We start from the raw sequence: 6,042 nt of genomic DNA on the forward strand, positions 1-6,042 counted from the left end.
TGTCCCCACCAGTACTGTACCCAGTGTTATACAGTGACAGACCTGTCCCCACCAGTACTGTACCCCAGTGTTATACAGTGACAGACCTGTCCCCACCAGTACTGTACCCCAGTGTTATACAGTGACAGACCTGTCCTCACCAGTACTGTACCCCAGTGTTATACAGTGACAGACCTGTCCCCACCAGTACTGTACCCCAGTGTTATACAGTGACAGACCTGTCCCCACCAGTACTGTACCCCAGTGTTATACAGTGACAGACCTGTCCCCACCAGTACTGTACCCCAGTGTTATACAGTGACAGACCTGTCCCCACCAGTACTGTACCCCAGTGTTATACAGTGACAGACCTGTCCCCACCAGTACTGTACCCCAGTGTTATACAGTGACAGACCTGTCCCCACCAGTACTGTACCCCAGTGTTATACAGTGACAGACCTGTCCCCACCAGTACTGTACCCCAGTGTTATACAGTGACAGACCTGTCCCCACCAGTACTGTACCCCAGTGTTATACAGTGACAGACCTGTCCCCACCAGTACTGTACCCCAGTGTTATACAGTGACAGACCTGTCCCCACCAGTACTGTACCCCAGTGTTATACAGTGACAGACCCTTCCCCACCAGTACTGTACCCCAGTGTTATACAGTGACAGACCTGTCCCCACCAGTACTGTACCCCAGTGTTATACAGTGACAGACCTGTCCCCACCAGTACTGTACCCCAGTGTTATACAGTGACAGACCTGTCCCCACCAGTACTGTACCCCAGTGTTAGACAGTGACAGACCTGTCCCCACCAGTACTGTACCCCAGTGTTATACAGTGACAGACCTGTCCCCACCAGTACTGTACCCCAGTGTTATACAGTGACAGACCTGTCCCCACCAGTACTGTACCCCAGTGTTAGACAGTGAGAGACCTGTCCCCACCAGTACTGTACCCCAGTGTTATACAGTGACAGACCTGTCCCCACCAGTACTGTACACCAGTGTTATACAGTGACAGACCTGTCCCCACCAGTACTGTACCCCAGTGTTAGACAGTGAGAGATGGGTTTCCCTCCCCGGGGCCGCTTTCCCCGCCCCGGCCTCACCTCCGTGTCCCCCATGCCCGGTGCTCTCCTTCCCCCGATGTCCCGCTCCAGAAGCCGCCAGAATCTCCACCGGGCGCCGCCACGGCCTAAACTGCAGCCGAGAGAGGCCAGAAACCACCGGGCAGAGCGGCAATCGCGTTTCGAAATCAGCTGCCAGGCTCAGAGATAGAGGTAGGGAGAGAGAGACAGAGAAAGACTTTCCCATTGTCTTCCTGTGTTATATTGTGTTCCTGTGTTATATTGTGTTCCTGAGTTATATTGTGTTCCTGTGTTATATTGTGTTCCTGTGTTATATTGTGTTCCTGAGTTATATTGTGTTCCTGGAGTTATATTGTGTTCCTGGAGTTATATTGTGTTCCTGAGTTATATTGTGTTCCTGAGTTATATTGTGTTCCTGTGTTATATTGTGTTCCTGTGTTATATTGTGTTCCTGGGTTTTATTGTGTTCCTGAGTTATATTGTGTTCCTGGAGTTATATTGTGTTCCTGAGTTATATTGTGTTCCTGTGTTATATTGTGTTCCTGTGTTATATTGTGTTCCTGAGTTATATTGTGTTCCTGGAGTTATATTGTGTTCCTGAGTTATATTGTGTTCCTGTGTTATATTGTGTTCCTGTGTTATATTGTGTTCCTGGAGTTATATTGTGTTCCTGAGTTATATTGTGTTCCTGTGTTATATTGTGTTCCTGTGTTATATTGTGTTCCTGTGTTATATTGTGTTCCTGAGTTATACTGTGTTCCTGTGTTATATTGTGTTCCTGAGTTATACTGTGTTCCTGTGTTATATTGTGTTCCGGGGTTTTATTGTGTTCCTGTGTTATATTGTGTTCCTGGGTTTTATTGTGTTCCTGAGTTATACTGTGTTCCTGTGTTATATTGTGTTCCTGAGTTATACTGTGTTTCTGTGTTATATTGTGTTCCGGGGTTTTATTGTGTTCCTGTGTTATATTGTGTTCCTGGGTTTTATTGTGTTCCTGAGTTATACTGTGTTCCTGTGTTATATTGTGTTCCTGAGTTATACTGTGTTCCTGTGTTATATTGTGTTCCTGGGTTTTATTGTGTTCCTGAGTTATACTGTGTTCCTGTGTTATATTGTGTTCCTGAGTTATATTGTGTTCCTGTGTTATATTGTGTTCCTGAGTTATACTGCGTTCCTGTGTTATATTGTGTTCCGGGGTTTTATTGTGTTCCTGTGTTATATTGTGTTCCTGGGTTTTATTGTGTTCCTGTGTTATATTGTGTTCCTGGATTTTATTGTGTTCCTGGGTTACATTGTGTTCCTGGGTTTTATTGTGTTCCTGGGTTTTATTGTGTTCCTGGATTATATTCTGTTCCTGGATTATGATTTCTGGATTATATTGTGTTCCTGTATTATATTGTGTTCCTGAATTATGATTTCCTGGATTATATTGTGTTCCTGGATTATATTGTGTTCCTGGTGTAGATTGAGTTCCTGGATTATATTGTGTTCCTGGGTTATATTGTGTTCCTGGTTTACATTGTGTTCCTGGGTTACATTGTGTTCCTGTATTACATTGTGTTCCTGTATTATATTGAGTTCCTGATTATATTGTGTTCCTGGGATTACATGGCGTTCCTTGGTTGCATTGTGTTCTGGGTTCCATTGTGTTCCTGTGATAACATTGTTTTCCTGCATTACACTATGTTCCTCAATTTCATTGTGTCCCTGGATTACATTGAGTTCCTGGGTTACATTGTGTCCCTGGGTTATATTGTGTTCTTGGATTACGCTGAGTTCCTGATTACATTGAGTTCCTGATTACACTGAGTTCCTGTATTACATTGAGTTCCTGTATTTCATTGAGTTCCTGGATTACATTGTGTTACTAAATTTTACATTGTATTCCTCAATTACACTGTGTTCCTGTATTACATTGTGTTCCTGTATCACATTGAGTTCCTGATTATATTGTGTTCCTGGGATTACATTGTGTTCCTTGGTTGCATTGTGTTCCTGTATTACATTATATTCCTATGATTACATTATGTTCCTGGGTTACATTGTATTCCCGAATTACACTGTATTCCTCAATTTCATTGTGTTCCTGGATTACATTATGTTCCTGGCTTACTTTGTGTTTCTGGGATTACATTGTGTTCCTGTGATTCCATTGAGTTTCTGTATTACATTGAGTTCCTGGGATTACATTGTGTTTCTGGCATACATTGTGTTCCTGGATTACTTTGTGTTTCTGGGATTACGTTGTGTTCCTGTATTACATTGAGTTCCTGTGATTCCATTAAGTTCCTGCATTACATTGAGTTCCTGGGATTACATTGAGTTTCTGGGTGCATTGTGTTCCTTGGTTACAATGAGTTCCTGATTATATTTTGTTCCTGGGATTACATGGCGTTCCTTAGTTGCATTGTGTTCTGGGTTACATTGTGTTCCTGTGATAACATTGTTTTCCTGGATTACATTGTTTTCCTGGGTTATGTTGTGTTCCTGGGTTACATTGTGTTCCCGGATTACACTGTATTCCCCAATTTCATTGTGTTCCTGAATTACATTATGTTCCTGGATCACGTTGTGTTTCTGACGCACATTGTGTTCCTGGGTTACATTGAGTTCCTGGGTTACATTGTGTCCCTGAAATACATTGTGTTCCTGGGTTTACATTGAGTTCCTGGATTATGTTGTGTTCCTGGGTTACATTGAGTTCCTGGGTTACATTGTGTCCCTGAATTACATTGTGTTCCTGGGTTTACATTGAGTTCCTGGATTATGTTGTGTTCCTGGGTTGCATTGTGTTCCTGGATTACATTGTGTTCCAGGATTACATGTGTTCCTGTGATTACATTGAATTCCTGTATTACACTGAGTTCCTGGATTACATTGTGTTACTAAATATTACATTGTATTCCTCAATTTCATTGTGTTCCTGGATTACATTGAGTTCCTAGTGCATTGTGTTCCTGGTTTACATTGTGTTCCTGGATTATATTGAGTTCCTGATTATATTGTGTTCCTGGGATTACATTGTGTTCTTTGGTTGCATTGTGTTCCTGTGTTACATTATATTCCTGTGATTACATTATGTTCCTGGGTTACATTGTATTCCCGGATTACACTGTATTCCTCAATTTCATTGTGTTCCTGGATTACATTATGTTCCTAGCTTACTTTGTGTTTCTGGGATTACATTGTGTTCCTGTATTACATTGAGTTCCTGTGATTCCATTGAGTTTCTGTATTACATTGATTCCTGGGATTACATTGAGTTTCTGGGTGCATTGTATTCCTTGGTTACAATGAGTTCCTGATTATATTTTGTTCCTGGGATTACACGGCATTCCTTAGTTGCATTGTGTTCTGGGTTACATTGTGTTCCTGTGATAACATTGTTTTCCTGGATTACATTGTTTTCCTGGGTTACATTGTGTTTCTGACGTACATTGTGTTCCTGGGTTACGTTGAGTTCCTGGGTTACATTGTGTCCCTGAATTACATTGTGTTCCTGGGTTTACATTGAGTTCCTGGATTATCTGCTGTTCCTGGGTTGCATTGTGTTCCTGGATTACATTGTGTTCCAGGGTTACATGTGTTCCTGTGATTACATTGAATTCCTGTATTACATTGAGTTCCTGGATTACATTGTGTTACTAAATATTACATTGTATTCCTCAATTTCATTGTGTTCCTGGATTACATTGAGTTCCTGGTGCACTGTGTTCCTGGTTTACATTGTGTTCCTGGATTATATTGTGTTCCTGGATTACGTTGTATTACTAAATTTTACATTGTATTCCTCAATTACATTGTGTTCCTGGGTTACACTGAGTTCCTAGATTACGTAGTTTTCCTGGATTACGTTGAGTTCCTGGGTTACATTGTGTCCCTGGATTACATTGAGTTCCGGGGTTCACATTGAGTTCCTGGATTACTTTGTGTTCCCCAATTACATTGTGTTCCTTGGTTGTATTGTGTTCCTGGGTTACATTGTGTTACTAAATTTTACATTGTATTCCTCATTTACATTGTGTTCTTGGGTTACATTGTGTTCCTGAGTTTAGACTGTCTTCCTGTATTACATTGTGTTCCTGTATTACATTGAGTCCCTGATTATATTGTGTTCCTGGGTTACATCATGTTCCTGGATTACACTAAATTCCTCAATTTCATTGTGTTCCTGGATTACATTCTGTTCCTGGGTTTACATTGTGTTCCTGGATGATGTTGTGTTCCTGGGTTTACATTGTGTTCATGTATTACATTGAGTACCTGTGATTACATTGAGTTCCTGTATTACATTGTGTTCCTGGGATTACATTGTGTTCCTGGATTACTTTGAGTTCCTGGGTTACATTGTGTTTCTGGGTTACACTGTGTTCCTGGGTTACATTGGGTACCTCATTACATTGTATTCCTGGATTACATTGTGTTCCTGGGTTACATTGTGTTCCTGGGATTACATTGTGTTACTAAATTCTACATTGTATTCCTCAATTACATTGTGTTCCTGGGTTACATTGACTTCCTGGATTCACATTGTGTTCCTGGATTACTTTGTGTTCCTCAATTACATTGTGTTCCTTGGTTGTATTGTGTACCTGGATTACATTGATTTCCTGATTTCTTGAGTTCCTGATTACAATGAGTTCCTATATTACATTGAGTTCATGGATTATATTGTGTTGCTAATTTTTACATTGTATTCCTCAATTACATTGTGTTCCTGTATTACATAGTGTTCCTGATTATATTGTGTTGCAGGGATTACATTGTGCTCCTTGGTTGCATTGTGTTCCTGGGTTACATTGTGTTCCTGGGTTACATTGTGTTCCTGGATTACACTGTATTCCTCAATTTCATTGTGTACCTGGATTACATTGTGATCCGGGGTTTACATTGTGTTCCTGGATTACATTGAGTTCCTGGGTTACATGGTGTCTCTGGATTACATTGAGATTCTGGGTTACATTGTG

General features: G+C 41.0%; 1 protein-coding gene across 5 annotated transcripts in view; it reads right to left on the reverse strand.

The window, feature by feature from the left end:
- als2b (alsin Rho guanine nucleotide exchange factor ALS2 b) overlaps positions 1-1,182 on the reverse strand; it is a 183,185-nt gene extending 182,003 nt beyond the window's left edge. For all 5 annotated transcript variants that reach the window (XM_041201137.1, XM_041201134.1, XM_041201135.1 and 2 more), the window contains exon 1: positions 1,097-1,182. The gene's annotated coding sequence lies outside the window, so the exon portion shown is untranslated. The remainder of the gene's footprint in view (positions 1-1,096) is intronic.
- Positions 1,183-6,042: the final 4,860 nt, after the last annotated feature.

This window comes from Carcharodon carcharias, chromosome 12 (genome assembly GCF_017639515.1).
Source record: "Carcharodon carcharias isolate sCarCar2 chromosome 12, sCarCar2.pri, whole genome shotgun sequence".
NCBI classification, from domain to species: domain Eukaryota; kingdom Metazoa; phylum Chordata; class Chondrichthyes; order Lamniformes; family Lamnidae; genus Carcharodon; species Carcharodon carcharias.